This window comes from Neolamprologus multifasciatus, chromosome 14 (genome assembly GCF_963576455.1).
Source record: "Neolamprologus multifasciatus chromosome 14, fNeoMul1.2, whole genome shotgun sequence".
NCBI classification, from domain to species: domain Eukaryota; kingdom Metazoa; phylum Chordata; class Actinopteri; order Cichliformes; family Cichlidae; genus Neolamprologus; species Neolamprologus multifasciatus.
In genome coordinates this window covers 33,294,578-33,321,850 of record NC_140452.1, presented here as the reverse complement: position 1 = coordinate 33,321,850, position 27,273 = coordinate 33,294,578, and the positions used below count along the sequence as shown (strand labels likewise).

Below are 27,273 nucleotides of genomic sequence, written 5' to 3'. Positions count from 1 at the left end.
TTTTAGTTGTTCTCACTCTGTTCTCTTTGAATTCATTGATCTGGGTTTCAGAAATAAAGCTTGTTTGGTGCAATATTAATGAAGTGATGCGCAGATTTAACCACAGCATGGACAGAATAATTACTGAAAAACTGATTTGGTATAAACTGACAGTTATTATTTTCTGTTAAATAACTGTATGGAGAGACATTAAACCAATTACTGCCCAGATAATTTATATATTTTTTAAAGCGAGCACATCTGTAATGTCGACAGATTTACATCTCATTTTTCAGTCTCCAATCATTCCTCATAAATGCTCCCCAAAAAATCTCTATTTGCTGAGCTCAGATGAAATGCATTTAAATACAGGCATTCGGAGCATAAAGCTGATCCTCCTGTGAGTTCAGTACACTTTCTGTTTGAAAGTCAGCCTCTGGTCTTTTTCTGCCTTTGATGTTAACAAGTCTTGTTAATTGCCATGGTGGAAAAGCGTTGGCTCCTGTGCCTACTATCATAATTATCTGCCCCTCACAAGATTGATTCCAGAAAAAAAGGGGGAAAAAAACCAGAGCACATATCTGGGGAGGTTTCTTTGATGTAGCCAAAAAACCTGGAGTAGGTAATAAAGAGGTTTACTGGTGCTGTTTGCAATTTTTTTGATTGGCTCGACCCTTGATTGAATAAAGCAGTTGCGTTCTGCTTTATTGATACTGCTCGGCTGTGTGGCGGTGGGTGGAATTGAGGGTCGTGTTTTTGTTAGAATTTAAATGATATGTTGGACAACGGGTCATAACACCCTAACAAGAAGTGAAATAAGATGGAAAATTACATGTGTGCAAAAAAATAATTCTGTAGCTGTTTACAAGCAAGATGTGCAACTACACTCAGTAATTAAATCGAATGTGAATGATCCCTGCAGGGAGACTGAGTCCCAGTAGCTGTAGAGTTTAAGTTGAAAACAAAAAAATAAAAAGATGTGTGAAAATAACAGATAACAGACTGTGCCATCAGTGATTAAGAGTAATTCCTGTTGACGTGTGCACATTTTTGGTTGGCCTGTAAGAATCTTTTACATTTAAGGTTCAGTTCATGCCTCATTTTTTCAAATTCATGAAAAAAGTCCACCTTTGTGCTTTGACCTTGCTAGCATGCTTTTAAACCGTGCTTGCATTAACCATCACACAGCTAAACTATCTTACCAAAGAGTTTTGCTGGCACATCAGAATCTAGTTTGTAGTGATTTAGATACGGCAATAGAATGACACCAAAATCCTCCTTCTGTGTCTTTTTGACATTTTATTTTGACAATCTTATGCTATTGGATCTTAGTAAATGTGACCTACAAATTGTACAGAGACACTGCTGCTGATTTCTTATCAGTGTGCCTAACACAAGTCTTGTGTAGTGGACAGGGGCGTAATTTCCAGGGGGGTTAGAGGGGTTATGCCCCCCCCCCCCCCCCCAATAATCAGACCCAACCAATATAACCCTCCAATAAAATTATTTATTATCTTGCATAAATAGGCTGTTGATTTTCTTTACTCATTTCAGGTATTACCAGCAAAATAGTTGCATGTTTAGTCATCTGGGAATTTACCCAGAGACCTTGACACCCTTTTATGTCCAGCTTTAAATATAGAGCTGAGCACCACAAACCAGAAAAGTTTGCGGCAAACGCTGGTTATTGGTCTGACAATGACTAGACAAAAATGTTTTTAACATATCACTGAACGCTTCTGTGAGCCAGGATTTAAATAAGTCACGAATCTCCCCAGCACTCACTAACTTGCAAACCCACAAGCCTGTGTGAGGGTAACAAATTTTGGATAACAGTACCTCTTATTTGTTCATAGTCTTGGAAAGTGTTAAATTGAGTTTATTTTCACTTGAGCTACTTAAATGCTGTCACTGTGAGCTAACATGGGTTTTTCCCCAAGCTCTCTCCACACTGTCTGGAAGTAATAAATTATGTTTTAAAAAAAGTATTTTCTTTTATTTTGATTGTAATGTGAAAAGATGTGACATTTGAACTTAACACTGATACTGATTTATGATGTGTTAGGTTTTAATTGAAGATGAACTCCCTGGAGTTTGACAAGACTAACAAATTATCACTACAACTGTAAGACTTGACCTTAATATTTTCAAATGAGACAGTGCAAGTTTTAAATTAATAGAAAATGAAAAAAACTTTCAGCTGCTCCCGTATTTCTGAAGGGCTTCCCACAGCAAATGGATCCATAAACCCCTCCTTTTGTAACCCTCCCACCGATCCAGGCTTGGTGCACGCACTGGGAATGTATAAATGTGAACAATACTCCATCAGCTTTTTACTGCTAAGGGGTAAAACACACTATCATAGGATGCCTAGATGAATCAACAGGTGATCTTTGGAAAGTGTATAAATACCAAGAGTGATGCACCAAAGACGGGCAGAGAAGTTTGGCTCTAACTACTGAAAAAGTAGACCTTGTTGCTCAAGTTTGAAGTTGTGTTCCATTTTTAACTTAAACTCCAGGAGAAATTCCCACTGAACATTATTTGTTTTGCAGAGTACATTCAAACAGATGCAGCATCTACTCTCATCAAAACGTAATGTCTCCCAACAGTGGGAACAAAGACATGAAATCCACAGATCTCCAAGACCAAACAAATCAAGCATAGAGGGAGATGAAGGGGAACAACAGGCCGTTGCGGTAATAATGCAAAGAATGAGGGAGCAGGAACAAATGGAGCCAGATGAAAGTGAGCCTTCCTTTGTCATTACGCGGGCTGACACCAACACCAGCTGAAGGACAGCACTCGCACAAAGGTGTATTCAAATGTCCTGGCTTCCTTTGAAATGTGACCTCATCTTGCAGCCAGCAGGCGATTTATTCTTGCAATGTAATCTTACCTCAGTGGACCACCTCTCTCTGTCTTAACACCTACTGGGATAAAACTGATAACGATGCACAAACACACTGGGTTCCAAAGCTGTCAAAGCATTGTCAAACATGTGTGGATGGGAAAAAAATGAGATGAAAAAACTCTTTGAAACAATTGGAAAATGTGAGGCAGATAACAATAATGTCATTTAAAGCTGTCATAGCAAATTTGCCAAATCTAGCCAGGTAGGACAGGAGAACGATTCTTGTTTGTGACTTAATTCAAGTTTGACGAAATGATTGAAGTCCAAAACCACCATAAAGGCTGTGGTTTATTGTAAGGTGGTGCTATTAAGTTGTCAGTTTTCAGAAGCGCTTTTCAGCTTGAGTTTCTATGTCTATGTATTGTATGTGAGTTTATGCAGGACATCGATGTTTGAAGTATTTGCCAATAAGTCCACACTGTAGCACTCTCATGCCTCACCTCTCGGTGGCTATATGGAATGGCTACTACACTTGGGCTATCTGTGTGGGTGGACGACATCCCACACAAAACAAAATTATGGTGAAACCACATTTTCATCATGTGAAAATATTCGATCAGAAGATTTAGATTATGGGTTTAAAATATAACACAGTTATATTAGAAAATGGTATCAAGAGGAAGAGTTGAATGCAAGTGATCAAAGGGTGTGGTCATTCAGTTTTTCTAATCCGACACCGCCAGCTGAAGGACAGCACTCCTTCCTGCATTTATCCTTCAGTTAAGAAGAATAGATGTATCAAGGTATTCAAGGACAGTTTGACTGTGTCCTGTCCTTGATGCTTTTCTTAGAGGTATAACACAAAAACATGGTGAAAAGGTGTATTTTTACCCAAACCAATAGATATTCTTCTAAACCTAATCTAACAGTTTTGGTGCCTAAGCCTAATAAAACAAGAGGAGGAAAGGTAAAGTTGAATGTAACATGATGGTTCGGAAACAGCAGCCACTTCTGGTTAGGAGTCATTTTATGCTCCCTCAAAAACGGTCTTCTGGAGCACAACCCTGCACACTGGAAAATGGTATTAAAGTCGTAACCAGTGAGTAAAAATTTGACACCCACAGGTCCTGACTCAGCATGATTGTGCAGGGTTTCCACCAGAAACGTTGTTTGGTTCGGTAGCCGTGGCCAGTGAATGAATAATTAAATTTTATGAAGTCATAACATTTTCTCTTTTTCATTTTTACATCTTTAAACTGCATTTGAACTGCTGTACAATGTTTATAATAGCTACTGGGAATAGTTAGCTCATAAGATACATTAGCTAATGTAATCATCCTTGATTATGTGATATCTGCAGACTACAACTTTCAGATCTTCCAAGTGATTTAATCCCACCAGGGACTCAGGTTACAGTAGATCTGAGATGCCGTCATGTGTGTATTACACTGGTGGAAACCCTGGTATGTGACATTGTGGCTTGTTACAATGTGTTGACTTTGCTTTCAGTGCAGAAGTTCATTTTTTCACAGCTGTCCATTCTAACAAAAGCACACAGCAGGAGGTGGTCTGCTTCAGACACGTTCTCAGTAGGGGTAGGTGATATCAACAGTGTTGGGAAGGTTACTTTTAAAATGTATTCCATTACAGAATACAGAATACATGCCCCAAAATGTATTCTGTAACGTATTCTGTAACGTATTCTGTAACGTATTCTGTAACGTATTCCGTTACGTTACTCAATGAGAGTAACGTATTCTGAATACTTTGGATTACTTAATATATTATCATGCTGTTTACAACTACATGAATGTACTATTGCTGTGATTTATTACTGTTACCGAAGGTCCGCGGCTCCGAACCGTAGTAAAGGGACCTCTGGCTAATACGTTGGGTTCTGTGTCGGGCTCGTAGCCGAAAAATAGCTTTACTTTGTTGTCTGGGTCAACTTTGCTTGCGAGAGACAGAGAGAGGCTTTGAAAGGCTGCTCCAACAGAACTTATTGTTTCGGAGGAAAACACGAACACGGTGTACAGTCGAGTCTTAATAGCTTACTTACAGCTGGGCTCGTCAGGCACTCTTCTTGGCTGCAGTGGTTATTATTATATTTACATGCTTCCAGCTCCCGTTTTTGCTCGATGACAGCTCGTACTTTTCCTTTTTCTCCCTCCCTCGCTCACAGACACATAACGTGTATGGCAGTCCATTCTCCCTGCAGCACGGACTACACTGCCTATGATGCTACATTCTTTATAGCTATACCTGTAGCATTTTGCCTATTAGCTTAGCACAACAACAACAAAAAGGCCTCTCTCACCCAGGAAACACGCAGAGAGAGAGCGTCACCGTGTAACCATGGCAACCGTAACGCTGCCACCTGGAACAACAGAACGTAGCTGTCAAACAAAACCCAAACAGTCCTGACCCGCCACAATATGAAACACGGAAGTACCGCCGTTTATTTAAACAAAGTAACTGTATCTAAATACCACCTTTTTAAACAGTAACTATAACGGAATACAGTTACTCATATTTTGTATTTTAAATACGTAACAGCGGTACATGTATTCTGTTACTCCCCAACACTGGATATCAATTACATCACAATATTTCAAGACAATTTGCTGAAATTTCTGACAATATACAAAAAAAGACTGAACAACATTTTATTGTTGTTTGCAGCTTGCAGGTGCTGTAGCAGCATTCCTAAGTGTAAGTAAATGAAGGGTAGTTTCCATCCTTCTTTTCCAATGAGGCACTGTCACTAATGGTAGACTTTCTAAGTTGAAGTCTGAATCGATTGAAACACGGTGCCAGCGTTATTGTGCAACAGTAGTGACACAGCATAAGTATTTCCAGTGGAAATTTTAAGTATGAAAATTGGCTTAAAAACGTACATTAAAGTAACTTGTTAGTCTTCAGGAGCTGCACAATGTTGTCACATAATAAAACTGAAAAACATTTTTCACCTGGGATGTTGTTGACTTGGTTTGAGCTTTTTAACCTGCTGCTTGAAGCCTTCCTTTTCCAGCGGTTAACTGCATTAGTAATTCACTGTTTACATAGCCTGCATCTTAGTAGCTGTATTACTGTCGTTGTCAATCGCTTTCACTTTGTTATAATACCACTTACAGCTGACTGTGGAATATTTAGCAGTAAAGAAATTTCACCACTGGACTTGTTGTACAGGTGGTATCCTGAGAGCGATCCGTTTCACAAATGTTTGTAGAAGCAGTCTGCATGCCTATGTGCTTGATTATATTCACCTGTGGCCATGAAAGTGATTGAAAAACCTGAATTCACTGATTTGGATGTGTGACTGAATACACTGGGCAAAACAGTATACTTTAGCAGCGGTCCCCAACCTTTTTTGCCCGACAATATTTTCACGGACCGGCCTCTAAGGTGTCGCGGAAAAATACAACAAAATAAAACTAGTACCGGTACTGAAAAAAAGAAGAGTTATTCATAACACACGTGAAAAGACCCAGAAACTGAGTTAACGATAAAAACGATAACAAAATAACGCTGAAAACCGATAAAAACCATACATTTCACACCTGAGCCTCAACTCTCGCGGCCCGGTACCAAACGACTCACGGTCCGAGGCCCGTGGGTTGGGGACCGCTGCTATAAAGGGTTGTTCACATTTTCAGTGTACTTACACTTATTTTTAAGCTGATTTATTTATTTATTTATTATTATTTATTTTATTTATTACCGGTCCGAGGCCCAGGAGTTGGGGACCGCTGCTTTAGAGAGTCCAGTTCTGGCTCATATTTTACTTATACTTCATCCCACTATACACTATTCTGTTAATGTGCTGTTCACACTATGACCTCTGTGAGCTGTAATGGTGGCTCTCATTATTGTGCAATATAAAGCAACAACAGCACGACAATTGTTTCCAAACCAAAATGTGTAAGATAAAGATAATCCATAAACTGCAAGCAGCGCATTAAATCAAACTTCATTTTCTCAGGGATTTCCAACCTTTGTAACCCATCGCAGGAGACCATCTGTTTCAGATCTGTGTTTGTGATGAAAAAGAACAAACTGATGACATTCATTTCACATACTGTCAGCTGGCTGGCCTCTCATCTGTGCCCGTGACCCCTTTTAAACACTTTAACAGTGTGAGAGGATGGTGGAGGCTCGCTTGTCTGGGAAGAAATCTGAAGATTAAGACACACACACTCCCATCTCCCCTCACCGCAACAGCTAAACATACACCATGGACAAACAATATCCGTTTTGAGTTACATCTCAAAGAAAGACTACTTTTTGCTCTCAGCAACTGGCTTAAAAGCAGCTCACCAGGGTAGCTGGAACCTATTCACTTTAAACACCGGATTGCTGCTTCTCCTCCTCCTCCTTCACCCGTGTCAAAGGAGCACTCTCAATGCTCTGCAAGGGTGGTGCTCGGAGCAGCACACAAGAAATGCAGTTCAGGGCCAGAGTGTGCTCTAGGCTCCCAGAATGCAGTTTATACTCAAATTAGACGCTCAGTGTGTGTGCTCTGTGACCCTGTTTTCAGTGGACATTGCTGACTAAACTTTAGAAAAAAAACCAAACTGCTGCAGCTTTTTTTCATTTGAGGTTCACCTGCCCTGTCAGAAAAAACTGCTGGGTCACTCACTGAAACTGTGTGATACTGTAGGAAGCTCTTTACTTTTTTTTGATTTGTTGGGAATCAGAGAAGAAGCAGAAGTGGGCAGTTAGCACGTGCAGCGATGGACACCATGAGTGAACACAGAACGAAGCCTGAGCAGGAGTCAGTAAAAAGAAGATGGATTATCCTTTAGTGTGAACCTTCGAAATAAAGGCCCTCGCTGTAAGTCACGCTGAATTTAAAGGACAAACGGGGACCCGGGGCCTGCCAAAGTACCGTCAGCTCAGGATCAAACACCCAAAAATGAGGCAAATTTTCATCTCTTAAGAGTCCCAGTCGATTGCGATCTTAATTAAAAAGCCACCCCCGCCCCGCTCTCTTTTTGCCTGTCGGAGCCGGCGTCTACTTCTGTATACATCGTTCCCTCTCATCGTCTTCAGGAGTGATGGCTGCATTTGTGGACAAGCTGGAATGATTGATGGTTGAGATACTGGGAAATGAATTGCTGATAAACGCCCTGGGCAAGAAAGGTTGGAGAGAAGTGAAGTTTGCGTGCGTGTCTGCGCGTGTTTGAACGTGCACACGGGTGAACAGCAGCAGACAAACACAAAGAGACGACACGACAAGACAAAGTGGCACCTCACATTCACACCTCGCGCAAAGAAACATTCACACGTTCTCCAGCTCTTTCTGATGCTCGTGTCTCGAGGACTGACAGGGGGGATAACGTGACTGCCTGATGAAATGTCACTGAGTCGAATACACACACACACACACCTTGACCATGTGAAACAAGTCCACCCACTCACGTAGCAGCAGGGTTGGTGCATCTTCTGTTGTACGCAAAGACTGGATTCAGGCTCGCACAAAAAAGGCACCTGTGATTGGTTCTTTCTCTGAGCCATCAGTAAGCATCACTCAGGAGTCACCCAGGCTTTAGTGCTCATAAAAATCACAATTCTGGAAGCGGGAGGGATTTTGACTTTTTGATCCAGGTCACAGTTGCATGCATTTAACCAGAAATAAAGAGTAGTGGAGGTAATTGCCTATACCTGAGAGAGAAGCCAGAGACTGCACACCAGGAAATCAAGCTTTAATATGACTTGGAATCTCTCTCAGTTTTTTTTTTCCTGTTTGAGAAAGCATTAACTGGGTGACACGTTTAACACCCTTCAAATACATGCTGCCGGATTTCAATCTTCTCTATTTGGATTGTAAGAATCCCATTTGTGCAGAATTGACTGAGTGCTTTGACTAAGGCTGCCTCACACAGATGAGAGGGAGAGCAAAAGAAGATGGATAATAAAAGGAAATCAGAGCCAAAGAGCAGAAATGTGTGGGCAGAAATTCTTTACATCCCACTCTCGGTTTTTTTGGCACCTCTTTAAGTGTAAATAGGTTGCAGCCATTTTTTTATTAACGAGGTGGTGGTGGGAGAAAAAAAAACACGCACAGAACAACTGCACAACTCGAGCAAAAGCAAACATCAGCACAACCCTGGATGCTGACTAACTAACAGCAATGAGCCCTGAAAACAAACACGCATTACACAATACCGCCGTTTTCTTCCATTTCAAGCCGGAGAGCCGCGGCCCCACACAGCCCATCGAAAGACGGGGGGGGGGGGAATGAGCGGGAGTGATAGAATGGGGAGAAAATTAGAGAAGGACTGAGAGATAACAAGGTGTTTATGGAAGACGCCACTCTGCTATTTTCCCCCCAGCTCACATTAGGGTAAACAGAGTTCTGAGCTGAAAGGAGCACACGGGGAAATGCTCCGCTGATAATGGCCGTGATGGGAGACAATGACAGCAATCACAGTAACCACAATAATCACAGCCAATTCTCGGGAGACTTTTAAAGCATCTCAACGTCGTGCGTGTGTGCTGAGGTGTGTGCTTTTGAACGCGTGTCCACAGTTCAGTGCGTGTAATGGACCTGAGAGGAGCACTGTTGCAGTAGCAGTGCATCGCCGGCCACCCAGGTGAAACTTGACTGAAAAATATGCTACAGAGTTCGAATAAACTAGTCAGCAGGTAAGCAGCAGAGGATGGCCACATAACAAACACATGCTGTATTGAAGTGATGAGCAAAGTTACAGGCTGTTTAATTATCCCTGATCATTATTTTATACTGGCAGATACCAAAACTTGTGCAGCTGTTAATCTAAAGTGCCTCTGATTGAGTGGGAAACACTGAGTTTGGGAATTTGGCATAAAAACTAAGTAATGAGATCCGTTCCCTTCAGTCGCGATTAGAAATGCATCGATTGACTGCCCAGGCACCAGAATCGGCTGAATCCAGCATTCTCAGCCTCACCAGAGACCATCTGGTCAGCTTCCCATATATTCCACTTCACACATGCAAAATACACAAACAGTGATGCAGGCAAATAGTTGTGGGCACAGACTTACATACATATGCTAATATGGTGTTAGCATGGAAGCTCTTCACTGTGGCTGAAGACACAAAGTTCACCAAAACAAAACACAGGGGAACAACCAGGAAGACTTTTGTGACAACAAACCTAAACAGACACCTTAATCATTGTCATCCGGCTTCAAATGGATTTTTGAAAGAAGCTAACAAAGGATAAGTGGCTAAAGCTAAAGCTATCCAGAGCTCAGAGCCAGCCACAATCCAGCAGCCTCGGTATGAGCAAAGGATCAAAGCAGATATGAGGAAAATGAGTAGGGAGAAAGAAAATAAGAAAAGGTTTACTCTCTGATGAAATATGTCGGGGAAAGGGAGGTGTGCAGCAACTACTTCTCAGTAAATTATCTGCATTTCTTTTTACCTAAAGCTCTGGAAACATTGGCCTCTGCCCCCTGAAGGCAAGACAATACTAGTTAGTTGGCTCCCAGATTGATATAGTGTTGATGATGTATGGTTTTGAACATTTTATTCTGAAGATGCTGTTTTTAATGTAAATGTTAATAAGTTATATTTCCATTATAAATTTGTCAGTTTGACATTAGATGCTTTTATACATCACAAATCTTTTATTTTAATTAGTAACCTTTTTTTTTTTTTAACTGTAAAGTCACTTTGGAGCCCAACATAAAAACAGGATGTACAGATTTACTGAATGAGTAATTACTGATAACTGATATTTTGAATAGAAATAAAACCATGATTTTTACCGTGCTGTCAAATTGTCCAGTCTTTCCACAAAGAGCTGGAAAGGGTTAAGCAGCTAGTAAACCTGATGGTGCTGACATGTGGGCTATACAGTATGTGCATCCTTAAAAACAGATGTGTTTACCTCTGTGGTGCAGCACAGTTGCTCCTCTGGGAGCAATATGTATCAAATGGCTCAGTGTTCAAGTGATTTAAGTTAGAGCCCATGTCACTCCCTGTCTGTGGCTCCTTGTATTAAACAAAGTAAGAAAAAAGGGCCATGAACTAAAAAAAACAAGGTTTCTTTTCCAATAAAGCCAATGCTGTCTTTTGAAGTGCTTTTCCAGAATTACATCAAATTGACTCACATTAAAAACACCCTTCAATGATTTTTTTGTACTGCAGAAACACCTACATTAAAGGCCCATAGGACACGTTTCTCCACTTCTCCAGCTTAACAGCCCCATCCATCTTTTCCTGCTTTCCCCCAGCCATTACTAATCAAACAATTACCGGTCAGGCAGGGGAGAATTAAAACGGGCTGCTGGTCGCTTCCAGAGCAGTACGTAATGCAGAGGACATATTTGATCTGATAAACCATTGGGGAGGCGTATCCCTCAGTCCCACTGGGTGTCTCCAACCCAGGCACAAAAGCCCTCATCTGTCCCCAGAGGAGATAAATACAGCCCCGTCCTCCTCTCTTTTCAGTCGCGATGAAAAGATGAGAAGTAAGACAGAGTGTTGAATAGAACAGACATCCGCTATAAATGGAGGGTCAAAGTCATATCTCTTATACCAAGAAAGGTTTTATCGTGGCAGTCAGGGCTCAGATCACTTAAGATTGATCTCCTGCAGCCACAGGTAATGGCTGGTGGATGGTAAAGAGAAGTTAAGCAACTATAGAGGAGCGCTGTGACTGCTCCCGGTGGCGCCGGCTCAGCTTCACAGAGCGTTTCAGAAGTATAATTTTAAAGTGCTTAATTAGTACAGATAAGGTGTCTTACAACTTGTTCCATGGGGGTAGCGTACTGTGTCTTTGTTCTGACTGAGTGGAGATGGATGTCACTCCAAGCACAGATTTAAATGTCCAATTTAAATTGTCACATTATATCACGGACCATTTCAATAAAGAACAACCACAGCCTGCAGCTTTAATAAAACCACACAAACCTGAAAGGGGAAAACTAATCGCAAAGTGGAGCACAAGTCACTTAACTAAAAAATCCATTAATTCTAATTCCAGAACCACCAAAGTCATCAACACCTAGCTGTTTAGCATTTTTTTTTTCTTTCAAAAAACCAGAAGGTGACAATGCAAATAACTCTATATATAGAGGGGTTATAATTATTCATGGTTCACACCAATAAGTCTTCTAGAAAGGTGAAATGTTGATAATTGAGCAAAATTGTACAGGCAGAATGTGAATCACGGGAATACAAGGCCATCGTGTTTGAAATGCGGCCTTATTTTTGCAAGTAAAACTAACTTTGTCACCAGAAAAAACAAAAAGGGGTGCCAAAAGTGTACGACTGCAAAGGAAATAATTCGGGAATTTGATGTTGAAGAGGGTGAAAACAACATTAGCATCATTTCCTCGTGTTCACCTAAGACTTGCTGCAATGCAGCATTGTGCTTCATTAGGGGATGCAAGCAGACAAAACAGTTTTCAAAGCTTTAGGTCAAAATACAGACAAGTTATTAAATGAGACTTTATTGGCTCACATATGATAAAAAAAAAATATGCACACATGTATGTGTGCTGAACAAATGCTGAACAAATGGACCCATGAACCCTTTAAGTTTTGTTGTGTTAATCATCTTCCTCATCGTATTTGGATTATTTATACCCTATTTTCCATAACAAAAAGCCTCTGTCTTGGTCACACACACACACACACACACACACAAAGGCACAAACGAACTCCCTAGCCTTTTTCCATTCTTTGTTTGAAATGCTAAAGATCCTTTTCAACTGTGCAGGTTCACAGGGACTTGTGCCCTGTGCCTTTCATTAGCGCTTTGTAGCAGTGGCGCCTAACTCTGATAACTTTGCGTGTGCGTGTGCGCTGGGTCGATGACGCGATGCGTTCGGCTGCTGCGGGCCCGGCACATCTAAAATGCATGCATGGACGAAAGGATGCTGCAAGTCAGTGAAGCCAGTAGCTGTAATAGTTCCATATTAAAGAGTTGTCATTTCAGGTGATGGACTCCATTATGGATTCTGTGTAATGACGCTTGCCCCTATAATATACTCTATAAACACTGCTCTGGTCCAGCTGCCGAGTAGCCTGCTGGTACCACCTGGCTGACTGCTGCTGTCTTTTTTCCCCCTGCACTCATGAAGGGCTTTTGTAATCCATCAATCACCGGAGCTTTGGTCTAGCTCGTAGTGTGGATTAGTTTGTGTGTGATACTGCAATTTTTGGTATTGATCTGATACCAAGTAAATACAGGGCCAATATTACAGATACTTTCAGGTTACAAAGGCAGCTTACGTAGAATGTAGTCATGAATTATACGTTTTAAAAAAAACATGATCAATCGTCAATTAATCAATGATATCAACACAGCATAGAGTGGAGGAGCACAGTATGCCTACATGAGAAGAGCGGTGTTTGCACAGATATGTCTACTTTCTGATAATTGGGAGCAATGCACTAAATTTAGAGGAGCGAAACAAAGTATTGATGCCGATGCCAGCTTCTATGTCAATACTGTCGATATTTGACTCGATCGGCCCGCCTCTAATCTAGACTGCATTACCGAGCTTCTGCAAAGTTCTTCCTGACTTTAGTTCTCATGGAGAATAAGCCCAGATGACGATGTTCCTTCTGGAACAGGGACCGCAGTGTGAAATGCCACATCCCATACAGGAACCGGCAGGCTGTCAGCCAAAAGCAGTGCACATAAATGCAGAGCAGCTTTAGACTCACACAAACATTTCTTAAAAGCTCAGCAAAACAACACGGCGACGTGCAGCTGCCTCATTCTAAGGCAGCGCTGACACCCATTGTGGAGCGCATCCCAGGAGATCACAATGCACTGACAAAAAAAAGGAAAAAAAATCTTTATAAAGCTTCCTGTGAATTTACTCTACGGCTGATGCAGCTCTACTGTAATGTCTCCGGGAGTTAAAGGCAGCAGAAGAGTGGAAGAAAGGCAAAAATAAAAAGTGGGAGAGTGATGGTGCTGCACTGAGATGAGATGAAGCTCTTCTTTTCCCTTTTTTTTTTGTTTTTGCGGTGGCAGCACATTTCAGAGAGATTCCTTTCATCAACCGATGCTGATCCCTCCTTTCCCATCTTTTTTTATAAAGAAGCGGAACAATAAAACCTTTTCATCACGGGGAGGAAGAAGAGGCAGAAATCCCATCGTAATTACGGCTGCTCGACATGGGAATAGTTAAGTGCTAAGTGCTCACACTCTTCACTCTGTAGGCCCTAATTACTCTAGACCACATATCACATTTCCTTAATTCTCAAACCAGGCCGTTTTCTATTTTTCCCCCATTAATTCCATTACAAAAGGGCGGCGGCTGTCTTTGCTGGTTCAATTGAGAGAAAAGGAGGAGAATTGCATTGTCTCACATTAACACTTACAGCCAGCCAATTAGCCTAGCGGTCGTTAGCGCAGTGGAGGCTAGCCCATTAGCTTCAGCGCATATCTGCTGGTATGTCCCTCCCAAGAGATGAATAAGGGCAAGGACAGGACCCTTGTTTAACAGTATTTGATGAGTCTACTCCATTAGCAGAGAAATCTGCCTCAGTTCAAGGACAATAATGCAGTTTAGCATTTTTCAGACTGCGTTTATTCACAGAGGTGATAAACAGAATAATGGTCTGCTTTCATGTTTTGTAGGAACGTCATCAGAGAAACTGTCATTTCCTTCTAAACTGCTTCCTGAACTTTTAATACCGCATTAGGCTCATCACATAAAAAGACTGCCCAGAGACAGAAATTCTCCATTTAGCCTCCAATCATTTTAAATGTTCTTACTTTGGAGTGTAAAATCCCCCCTTTGACTCAGCTCAGTGTAGATGTTTCCCTGCTTTGACAGTTGTTTCATCTTTAAAGAAAGATTGTTTTTCACATTGCAAAGATGAGGCAAAAAAAAAAAAAAAAAAATAGCATGCAGCTGACATGTTGTAGTAATGTGCTCCTGGAGGGGAAATGATTGGCTGAGCGTGGAGAGGGACAGGCAGGACGATAATTGCGTTACGGCAGCTAAAGTGTCGCCAAAACCCAAACACGTACTGCTGCATTGTTCCCATGAGGTGTCTGGTGTACATTATTAAAAATGACATGAGCCTTGTTGGTTCAATCTACGACATATCATTGTTGAGGAGTTCACAAACACGATCAGGCATCTATCAGCACTGCGTCTGTGTGCAAACCCGCAAACACCACTAGAGGAAAAGGATGCAGTGGCTCCAATGAATCTTTCTGATGTTAATCAAGAGCCATAAAACTTTAACCAACATCTGTACAGCCTTCGTAAACAGCACCACGGCAAATGTTTTTTCCTGTCACTGATGACAGGAGACAGATGACATCATTACAGTCTCTCCAACTCACAGTAACCCAGTTCCATTTGACTTTGAGGGCTGTATTAACCACAAATAGGCGAGAGAGCCAAGAAAGGACTGCTATATGTAACAGTCTGCAGTTTCTAGCATGAAAGAAGTTGAAAAGAGCACATTCAATGCTGATCTTTTCGTCCTTGTATTGTACAGATTTCACCACTATCCCCTTTCTGCCATAGAGTTGGCTCCCAGTGCTCCATATTTTACTTAGTTTCTCTTGCTGTCTTTTGTGTATTTCCTACAGTGCTTTCAGTCAGCCTTTAAACAGCGTTTGTACCCTTCCATCTATGCTTCCTGTCCTTTCTGGGAAGACAAGTACAGGCCATACAACCCCACCGTGCATTTGTAGAGCAGAAGTATCAGCATTTGAATGTGTATGTGAATAAGATATCAACAGTTCTGCAGCTCCCTGAATGAGCATCTCTTTCATCTCTACATGGCAGGACTAGTAGCTAGCAGCTAAATAGGTTAAAATGCATTAGTGATAAATTTTATTACTTCATCTCACAATTAAGTTCATGCTGGACAATTACAGTTATGCTATTTATATTTAATGACAACTAAGAGTGTCATTATAAGAAGTGCTGTCTCCGTCGACCGTATATAAAAGACACCATAGTCACTATAATGGTGCCTACAGGTTTTTGTTTTTGTTTATTAGCGAGAACCAGCCATATTTGGATAAGAGAGTGGGGTGCTATGTTAGCAGTTATTATTAGCCAACCTAGTCACTGAGGTGCATCTATACACTCTATAGGTGCATCATAGAGATACAGACACTAACTAATTACTGCTCTGTAGCATATAAATAAAACTGAGTTCTTGGATAGGGGTGGCTATGGCTCAGGTGGTAGAGCAGATCAGCTACTGATTGGAAGGTTGGTGGTTCTATCCTTGGCTTCCCCAGTCTGCTAACCTCAAGTTGCCCTCCGATGCGTTCATCGGAGTGTAAATGTAGATTAGTTGCGCTTGTGTTTAGAAGTGCTTGTGTGAATGGGTGAAAGAGGCATGTTGTATACAGTGCTTTGGAGAGTAGAAAAGCACTATATAAGAATCAGTCCATTTACCATAACAGTTAATCTCACAGTAAACCATGTCTCTTGTAATGACATTAAAATGTTCCAAAAAGAAGAAACATACTGTAGTGTCATCTGTTAGTTTCTTATGTTTTCTCATCACAGTCTTGGTTTCAAAACAGGTCACAAGAAGAAGCAGGCCTGACAGTCAAACCAGGAAAGCGTTTACAGAGGTCAAGTCAGAAAGACATCTAATCATAGGCCTCTGTACGACTTTTTGCAACTACTGCTTTGCAACCTGGTGAGCTTCAGGTAGAATGTGAGTTGAAGACTTTTTCACATTGGCTTAATTTTGGTAACCCAGGGGTACATCCAAGTTTAATACTGGCTAATTATATAGTAGCTATAGACAGGTGCTAGCTATAGTAACCTGAGTCTGTCGTCAAAGCAGTCCCACTCCTAATAATGCAAACTGTAAGGTTCAATAAAATTTAACTGGGTGACTAATATCATTTGAAAAACTGCAGTTTTTGTGAGTTTTCCCTTTGCTGTGGCATTTATGTAGGGTTATGGTATTTGCACCTGTAATCCTTACCCTACACTGTTAGCTAAACTCATATCAAACACATTTTTGCACTGAAAATAGTCGATCCATGGAAATTCAAAATTCATTCTGTTGATAGTGTTGTATTTTCTGTGTGTGGTATTGTTGCGTTCTTATAAAAAAAAAACAACACAATCACCATGCATGTAAACTGAAAGAGCAAGGCTAAACCGAGACACTGTTATTTACAACTCCCTTAATCTCTCGAGCTGTGTTTCAGTGTATAAAATTACATTAAACAGCATTTGCTGTATTATATTTTTATATGATTTTATTTTATACATAATCATTTGAAGGTCATAAAGGCTGCAGTGCAGTGTAAAACCAAGATGTTAATAGATTTTACTTGCAGTGCATGATGAACTAGACAGGTTTCTCATTTGTTTTCACCACATTAAATTTATCTTTTTCTTAGAAAAAGACAGTGAGCTTATAGAAGTTGCTAGGTGCAGAAAAACACTTTCACATGCTATTATATTTACTGTAATGATAATGACAAAATGTGTGATTTCCTGTTAAGCTTATAATTAAGGATCAAAGAGAAAGAGAAATGAAATCTTTTGCACCCCATTTTTAAACCGTGCACAGTCACATTAGACTTTCTTTCCCTTTGCGTGAGATATGACATATCCAGTTTAAAATTCATCTCTCTCTTTTTTCTTTTAGAGATCAAAGCATGTATTTTCAAATTATCTAAATAAGTTTGAGCTGCAAATTGAAGAGGTCGTCAAAATCTGTGATGTACAATATTGCTATACCCTTATCATATTTCTACCCTACTTCCCTCGAATGACCTCTCCATCTGTTTTCGTCTTGCTACTTTAAATACTCCTACAAACTTCTCTCATCCTCCCTCAGTTCCTGTAACTCTCTGCTGTCAAACACACACACATTCACTGTCTCTCATCATCTCTTGTCTTCACTCCATCATCAGTGACCAACCAAGGTCAGAGGATTTTTTTTATTTTTAGTCATCCAATAACAACACAGCTAGTCCTGCCAGACATGAACACTTTGAGCGTGAGCGTCCATCCCCGGGGCACTGCAGCATTTAAACAGAGCGCACGGCTGCCATTCCCCAGATGCCCTCACAATCCTCATCACGTCACTGCTGCCACGGTCACAGGAGCCGCAGTCATATAAACAACACAGCAGTGACCTCGCAGGACCTGCTGTTTGGGAGAGTTGGTAAATGACAAGCTAAGTTTTTATTATTTTCAATGGAAATACAGAAATAAAAAAAAGACGAGAGGAGCTAGTTTCAGATAGATACAATGTTACAAACAGGGTTGTCACAATACTGGAATTTTAAACGTGACTCAGAAAAATATTCAACACCATTTTTTTCGATACCACGCCGAACATTTAGCAACAACAGAAGTAAAGTTAACTTGTTAATGTTCAACTAATTTTCCCAATTTTAAGTTCAATTTAAAAAAAAAATATACATTTGAGAATAAGGCATTCATTTGATAAATTATTTAGAGAATTTAATTTCATAATAACAAAGACAGTAAAAAACAGAGTGCTCATTGTGAAAGACTGAACCAATCAAAGCATTTTAAAGGTGCCCTCACAGCTGGCAGCGACAAAATAAGAAACACATTTTAATAAATTATTGTAAAAGCAGAAAAGTAAATCTTTATAATTTATTCGGATGTTTAACCATAATACAAAAATTATTCATCTTTTACCTAAGCTAATGTCCGCTAGCCACTATGTTAATGATAACAAGAGGCTAATGTGGCTAGTGGGTAACTGCTAAAAGTTAAACGGCTAACATTAACATGTGTGCTGACTGTTTACTGCCAGGCTGTTGAAACAGGAGCTTTATTGACCTCTGAAATTCGCCCTAAAGTGTTTTTACAACCCTAGTTACAAAGAATAAGGAACTGCTTGATTTACTCACAACTTTTAATAAATAAAATGACTCCAAAGTGGCTTTAGCGGCATCGTGCATATTCCTGCTAAAGATAAAAATAACAACAAAACAAAAAATAAAACAAAACAGAAGTTTGATGTTGAACTTTAGTTTGAATGGAAAAATGTTTGTGAGAACATTCATACAGAATGTGACTCCCTTTAAACATTCAAACTGCTGTTTAACTACATTAAAGTACTGCTAATAATGGGTATAAGTTCAGGTAGCTAGTTTGACTGTACAGGCACTCCATTCTTCATTACTAGTTTGGTATCAGTATTAATTTAATACTGGTCCTTATTACCTATCCCTCCGTTAAGATATAACTTGAGGCGTGATCATAAATTCCACCTGAATAGTTTTGGCCTGTTTCTTGTACTGGAGCTGTGGTTGCAAACTGGTGGAATTTATTCAGAGCGGTTCAGCGTGTTCTAGCAAAAGTTCCTGTCAGGTGTTGACCCCTTTCCAAGCAAGATGTGCACAGTTGAGAAAGTAAGCAACTTTAAAACAAACTTCTAGCATTTTTAGTGCCACATTATGAACATTTTTGAGGAGCACTGACTGAAAGTATCTGCCATTATCCCACTGTGAATGAACACAGTGGCACTATGGCAGAATCATGCACTGGGTCGGGTACCCACAGGAACCCTCCCTGTAGAAAGGTGGCCTTTGTTCTGGAAATGAATAACTTTGTCTGTCTCTGCTCTGACTCTGTGAGAAGTAACGCTGCCAGCAAGTACCCCAAGCCACTGTGAAATGCATGCTGGCAGGGTGATTAAGCTACTATAATCAGCCATAAATTCTGTAAATAGGCCCAAGTTTCAGTGTAACAGCTGTGCAAATCTTGTGTACCATGTTCACTGCCCCAGAAAAGGAAATAAAGACTCGGTTCTCCTCATAAGCGCACAGTTTGTTTGCACAGTAAAGGCTAGTTAACGCCTACATATCAGGATACAGTAAAGACATGTATACTGCAACTAAAGGTCTTCTTTTACAATAGTTAGAAATTACAGCTGTGGAAAGGTAGCAGATCACAGACTAGACAAATTGATCCCACAGTTAACATCTGGTCAACAATCAGCTTATGATTTCACTAAACATGTCTACACATTTACTTAGCTGCTATAACGGGAGAGGCTGCTATAGCAACTGAACCTATAAAGCCACATTTACTGGCCTTAATTTCCAAATAAGCTGAAACAACCTTTTGAGAAACAGCCACTTTTATTCAGCTGTCAAAGTAAACCTTTGGTCTAATGAGAAGAAAACAGTGCACAATACTAAAATGGCCCGCTATGAGCCCCGATCTTTATTCAACTGAACATCAATGGACACGGTTGAATCTCAGGTTAAGTAAAATCACCCACTGATCTTCAGAGAACAGGTGCATTTTGTTCGAGAAGAGTGACGTGATTGCTGTATGGCAGCAAAGAAATGTTGCTTTAATCTCCAACTGAGCTTTCCTACTGCTGCTACTACTACTTTTTATATAAGCACAATGTAGTTCTGCTTGCTCCCAAAATACTTGTAATGTCACTTTTATTGCTATTTCTACGTTGTTATTTCAAATATTTAGTTAGATGCCAACCTTGTGCTAAGAAATAATATTCAGAATAGAGGAATGAATATTACAATCTTTCAAAGGACATCAATACAAGTGCATGTGTACAGTATTTGTCTTTGCGTGTGACTTTTTATATTCAAAGCTGCAAATTGAGTGACTGGAGAAGTATTAAAAAAATACACTATGTCCAGTCCATGAAAAAACATACCCTTAGCAGAAATGGAGATGGTGTAACTGCATGTCCAAGTAAACATGGGATTTTCTCCATCGAGGATTTCGTTCATATTGCACTTGTCAGGGGATTATTTTATCTCTTAGCCCAACCCGTGATCCAGGAGCTGAGAAAATCCCTCATATTCCACACAATCTGCTGCAACTCATCCTTACTCCAACTGCAAATAATACCCCCATCAACGGCTGAATCAGACAACTCTGACAAACAGCCCATAGCCAGTTGCCTGGGCCTACCGCCAGACACCCTTAAACTTCCCCTGCCTTCATTCACAACTGGAAAGTCTTGACAAATTGAGCATAATATTTTCAAGACCTATCCAAGTGCCTCAATCAATAGTTTGTCAAACAGGTTGGAGGGGGCTGAATAGTCATTAGTCTTTAATATTTTCATGGCAATACAGCAACACCTTAAAGTATAAAAATGTGAATCAATTATCAAACAATCTATTTTATCCATCACCATGAAAAAAAATTCCAATTGTCTGCCCATGAAGGGCCAAAGATCAGGTTCCAGGGAGCGGGTCATTTTTGCTGGCAAGGGGGGGACGAGGGGAACATGTAACCACTCAGGCCTCGTCCCACATGTTAAGATGGAGAGGGTGACAGGAGTCAGTGGTTGAAAGATCATTAAATGCAGCTGAAAAGCAGGATAAAAAAATGCTTTTAGAGGACTCACATATGATGGGGGTGGAAAGGCATTGATTTTCCTGTTGGAGCCATCACTGTCATTTGGCAAGATGGTGATCCGTAAGCGAAGTAGGCTTTTCATGATAAGAGCCCTGGCCTCTCAGTGACCTGTGAAGCGTGCTTGTTAAGAAGGCACGGGATATTTAGAACCTGGCTCAAAAGTCTTTCACTCTCTCTGCCTTAATTTCATTTTTTTTTTTTCCGGTCAACAGACAGATTTACGGTGGACAGATCGATGGTGGCAGAAGTGGCACCTGAGTGATAAATCAATACTATAGGTGATGTCTCCAGGCAGCCGGGGAGGGAACGATTGTGCAATTCTTTGTCCGACCCTGTGACATCACAACACCGATAGGAGCATCACGCCTTCCATTAGGAGGATCAATATTCACCCTTGCGGACCTCAAAATTTGCAGGGCGAGAAGGTGATTCGGGGCCTGCTCGCAGAACCGCATCGCCTGGAGACACTACAGTGCGTCACGCAGTGATTTATAGTTTGATGCACACTCGGCGAGACAAGGGAAGAGAAAGACAGAGAAAAGCAGATGTAATCCAACCAGGAGGGAGATGGTCATGGACAGAGCCCGATAGAGATTTACAGCACCCAGAGAGTGATATATAAAGTGTAAACAAGCGACAGATTGCCTGCCATCCACCCACACACACACACATACACACAAGCACACACACAAATACACGGCTGTATTCCAATCCTGCCGAGCCGGCCCGTTGCCCCTGGCAGCCAGTGCCGGTAATGGTGGTGCACTGGCTCAAAAGGAGCGATAAACCATGCACGGAGTTGAGCTGAATGTCGCAAAGTCTTGCTGCAAAGAAAAAAAAATTATAGCATGCAACTCTAAGACCAACATCAACGAATGACAGCAAACACAGCTAAGACACGTATTCATTTATCAATATATAACGTTCAACTTTAATGCAAAGTAGGCTAAATCAAACTTTAAGCTCGTGCAATTTGTGCAAAGCGCAACTGTGCTTCTTGCAAATGGATAAAACAGAGTAGAGATTTCCCTTCACTATCTGTATGCTCAGTTGTTGAATGCTCAGTCATCCAGCTAACTGTTGACTCTCTTCACCGTAGAGCTCTTCCGCTGAAAACGCTACGTCCACATGTACAGAATCAACTTTCTGGAATCTTTATTAATCTCGTTAAACGGTTCCATGTCTCCAAATAGCTAGTGTCTCCAAATCTGCTGAAACTCTAAGCGGGCACAGCCATGCTTTTAGACTAATTATCAATCCTAATGGCTATTTTAAAGTGGTGCAACATCACGAAATAGTTCACCTTCAGTGACAGACCGACTTGAACCTGTAGCTCCCATCATGTTTACAATGCATTATGGCAAGTTTCAGCTTGTTTGGCTTGTTTTTACTTTGCTTTGGTGCTTTCAGTAGCAGTAAGTAATTTCCAGCACAAAAGCTCAATTCACTGCCCACCACCTGCTCACCACAAAAGAACAGAGATAGCGAGCAGCTTGTGAACACAGCGGCTGATATTTCCCCAAGGAGGTGGTAGAGTATTGAATTTACCTTCATCAAGTCACCATAAATGCCAAATGTGCAATAAGCAACCATTTTTTTCAAATCAGTTTTGTTAAAAAATAGGAATACAAATCTGGGGAGCTTCATACAGGCATATATATACATACAGAGAATGGAAATATCAAGCCAGGCTCAGTAGATGCTGGAAAACCAGCAAGTACACACATATGAGGATGACACTCCTTCCATCCTGCATCCATTCACCCATGTAACTTTATGAACACCTTCCTGTCCATAAACCCAGGAGATGGGAACGGAGGGGACAGCGAATGACTCCGAGAGAATTGGCCCAGTAAAACACTGCACCCTAATCTCTTGCTACCAGCTCAAATCCCCTCTGCTATTAACTACCATCTTTCTCCTCCCGGTTGGTATTTTATTAACTGAATTTGTTCAATAAGACCTTGAATTCTCTGCCGCTTTGCCCGTGACATTGGGACAAAAGTGGGGAAAGGTTAAAAAAAAAAGACTCAATCACGATCCGTGCTTTAAAAAAATGGGGATCGTAATCGCTTTAATCCCTCAAATAAAGAGATCTATTCTGCTGTAAACAATGAAGCGCTGTGCCTATAAGAAGCAAGTCAGGAAAAAAGGCAGCTGAGTCAGAGAGACAGACGTAAAGAGAGTGTTAGAAAGATCAGAGGAGAGAAACTGAAATTTTCCCATGCACACATGTTAAACTGTGTGTGTTTGCATATCTGGCTGTCAGACATTATAAGTATGATTAGGTTTTTATTCCTTTCTGCTACATGGCACTGGATGAGCCAATTGCTTTCACATCAAAAGGCATCTGCTCTCAACAGTGTCACAGGGTGAAGGTTTTAATCCCTTTCCTATTGCCTCAGTGTCTCGACGCTGCTAACTGTACCTCTATATTTCATCATGCAGCTTCAGAGACTTGAGAGAATACAGGACAGACAAAAAAAGGAGTTTGAATGTAAGAAGACCCAACAAAGCCAGCCGGGGTTGTTACTGAAGGCTCAGTTGCAGCAGCTAGGAGTGGCACGGAGCACTTGAAAACAAAGGTAATCCAGCTGCCTTCCTACAGGGGATGGTAAGCATGCTTTCAAAGTAGTGGCGATCAGAGGAAAGCAACCATCCCCTACTTCACATTCCATCAAGGTTTTAAGAAAACAAGACATTCTTAATTTTTTGTGGTGCTTCTTCACCTTCAGCATAAGCTCATACAGATTTACCCACTCTGATTCAAAGTGCTTATTTCAATAGAATATCTCAGATTTTGTTTGACAGTGTGTGCACATGCAACGCGACCACAGGAACAAATAAGCTGTGTTATATAGAGGGCGTTACGTACAGGTAGAAATGCGAATGAGACAAGCAAACCCCAACATGACTGATGCTGTGTAAGTCTTTCAGCTGGAGGAGGATGAATACATCCTTATTCAACACTCAGATGCTGTCGGTCTGCACTGAATGAACTTAATTAGTTAATCCTAATGAAGATACATATGCTAAATCTTCGTATGTGTCTCGTATCGTCCAAAGTGTTTGAATTGTTTGGTTCCTTATAAAGTTTGAGCTTGCAGCCTCATTTTAATACTGAGACCACATCATTATCATACTATAATGATTGTAGCCTATTTACATCTGTATGTTTGTTTCCGAATTTCCTCCTAGACGAATCCTGATGAGCCTTAGCCTATAAACTACATAGAGTACCAAAATTTATACTATCTATATGGTGACTGACTAAAATGTTTATTTCAAATAAATAGGACTGTTTCTTTCTCAGTGTTTGTATATGGAAACTGTATGATCAGGTCTTGCTCATGAACAGCCGTTTTTACGAATGTAAACACAGCAAATTGTTTGCACGTTCATTTGTGCATGAGATCATTTTTAGTTCCTAGCTGGCGTGCCTTTTAAAATATGGTAAACATACATTTTTTGGGACATTTGCAGGCTTCATCCAAAGAACCATGATGGACATAAAAGTCTGCAACTATCACCTTGTCAGTCATTTCTATCCTCATTTCTGTGTGTACAACTAAAAAAACTATTATTGATATTAATGTGAGAGTTAAAGTGTCTGACTTGTAGCAAAGTATTGAAAGTCATAGTTTTAAATGCTGCTCAAAATCCTATTTAGTAGTAATTAAGCTATTTAGGATTGTTATTTATAGATAGATCAGCATTCGACAATAACAAAAAAGCTTGACAATCAGTGTAAATAGCCACCAATGATATACCGACACACACAAACAGGATTTTGTTTTTTCTTATTAGTTACGCCCTCCTTTTGCATTTCTAATGGCTCAAATTGTTAGTTATTAACCTCCTAAGACCCGTATTATCTTTTATGGCATGCATTTTCAATTTCTCTTTGCCATTGGGGCTGATTGGGACCTGATGAATGTAAAAACTAAAAATTACCTGACTTTTTTTTTTCACCTGATTTTTGTTTCTGATAAAAATGAGATCCACATAAGAGGACATTCGTTTTAAATTTCAATAGAACAGTAGCATTATAATATCCTTGTAAGTGGATATCAGGCCCTTGTAGAGCAAAATTTAGTATTTTGGTCTACCCAAAATGTGTTGTCTACAAATGTGGACACCAGGTCCTAGGAGGTTAAATATGTTTTCTTTAACTGTAAATATATCAAGTGTGTCACAGGCCTAGGAAAAACGCCAGTAGGGCGAATTTTTGCTGATTCTTATAATTGCTTGCCAAATACCATCTTTTCCTCTCTTTAACAGGAAGAAACCTGTGCAGAGCCAAGCCCAGGGAGGCCTGTCTGTCCTAAAGATGGGACAAAAAAGGACTGTGGAAGAGAGCCAGAGATTAATAATAACTCGGAACACAGCATCAGAGTTGCTTGATACGGTTGTCTGTCATGTTTTTTCCTTTTAATCTACTCCGGCTGCTGCATTCATCTAGGAAAAAGTTACCTTCAAAGTGACTAACCATGTACAGCACAGTGCAACTGCTCCTGTATTTAAATCAGCCTGTACTTGCACAAGCAGATGGATGTAGAACAAGCGTTATTTATGATCGCTGACTGCATAAAGGTGAGTACCAAATACTAACTTTCTTGTTCATCGTGGCAGTTCTGACACACATATTCAAAACTTGTTCAGCTCACGCTTTGATTAAAAAGGTCCTCGGTGTTTTCCCGCAAATCAGCCATTATGCTGTCAAGCACCGACAGCTACAGATAGTATATGTCAACAGAGGAAACTGGTTCTTCCTTTCATTCCAGACATTAAAATGCAGACATTTATCTATATAAAAATTCAACAGATTGAATCGTCAAATGTGATTTGACAAAAATCTCCATCCAATTTTCTCAACTTCGTTGCGAGTCATGCTTTCTCTCTCCCCCTCTGTCTCTTTCTCCTGGACTTTCTTCCTATTTCAATTTCATCCTTTCAGTCAGTCGCTCACCTGTTCCACGCTGTTACCGGCCTCTGAAACGCTCTGTCACAGATTTCCATCTTCTTTTTTTCTTTTCTTTTTTTCAGCATCTGCATATAAACCTGAGACCCTCCTGCCTCCCCTCCCGAGGTGCGGGAAATGGAGAGAAAGTGGCAAAGGAGTGATTACGATGTCAATTCATAAACACAGCACACCGAGAGACTGCATGGATGAAAGCACCAATGCCACTGGAAAATTACCCACCCAGCCGGGGACAAGTCATTTGCTACACAGTGGAGCACCACAACAAACATCAGCATATACACATGCAAAGTGAAGGGTACAAACTGCAGTTGGGTAAATAAAAAGAAGTGGGAAAAAAAAGAAGAAGGGGCCATCTCAGAGGTGGAGGAGAGAGTCAACAGCTAAGATGTGTCTATATGCAAACGTGTGTGCGCGTGCCTCTCTACAGGTGTTCGGCTCTCTTGGGTGTGGGCAGCGGGGGAGAACTGTCACTATTCAAACAGATGGAAAGAGACTCGACACTGCTCAGAAAGGGCACGGAATAACAGCACCACATGTCTCTCTCTCACTCTCTCACACACACATACACAAAAAGCCATTTCATATGTTCTCGAGCATCAGGTGGCCAACACTCGAGTTCTTGAAAATACCACCTGGGAAATGCCACACAGCTAGATATAATCTATTTGTTTCTGGACCCACAGCAAAGCTTAAAAGGAGAGGAGTCACTGATATTTAAGTGGATGTGTGCATCAGTATGTGTGTGAGTGAGAAAAAGACAGCTGTGTATTCCACGAACATAAAAGTGTGGATTTTTTGTTGTTGTTGTTGTTTTTAGATGTGGAGGGAGATTAGATTAGTTGACATTTCTTCACAGTTATGAGGCAGAGATGGATTGTTTCATATCTCCAGAATGTATTCTATGACTCAGGAGAATCTGATGTGGTGATGGCTCGGGTAGATCATTTTGTGCTTTCAAGAGCAAATTTCAGGGTGATTATTAACATTGTTTTTCAGCTTATTTTTCTGACTGTTACACATGTCGAATGTAGGGAACATATCCACCAGGTGCGTTTGATATTCTTCAGGAAACGCAGTAAACACCAGCTGGTGTCTAAATGCCTGCAAAGTAGAT

At 40.7% G+C, this 27,273-nt stretch overlaps 1 protein-coding gene and 1 long non-coding RNA gene across 2 annotated transcripts in view; both read right to left on the bottom strand.

The window, feature by feature from the left end:
* Positions 1-27,273, bottom strand: part of LOC146504470 (calsyntenin-2-like) — a 325,046-nt gene that overhangs the window by 280,662 nt on the left and 17,111 nt on the right. The gene's annotated exons all lie outside the window — the stretch shown is intronic.
* The window catches only part of LOC146504471 (uncharacterized), a 99,709-nt gene that overhangs the window by 55,845 nt on the left and 16,591 nt on the right, over positions 1-27,273 (bottom strand). Inside the window, exon 1 of the long non-coding RNA XR_014868767.1 lies at positions 1-27,273. This exon is cut by the window's left edge and continues 6,141 nt beyond it; it is cut by the window's right edge and continues 16,591 nt beyond it. This is a non-coding gene — a long non-coding RNA (uncharacterized LOC146504471).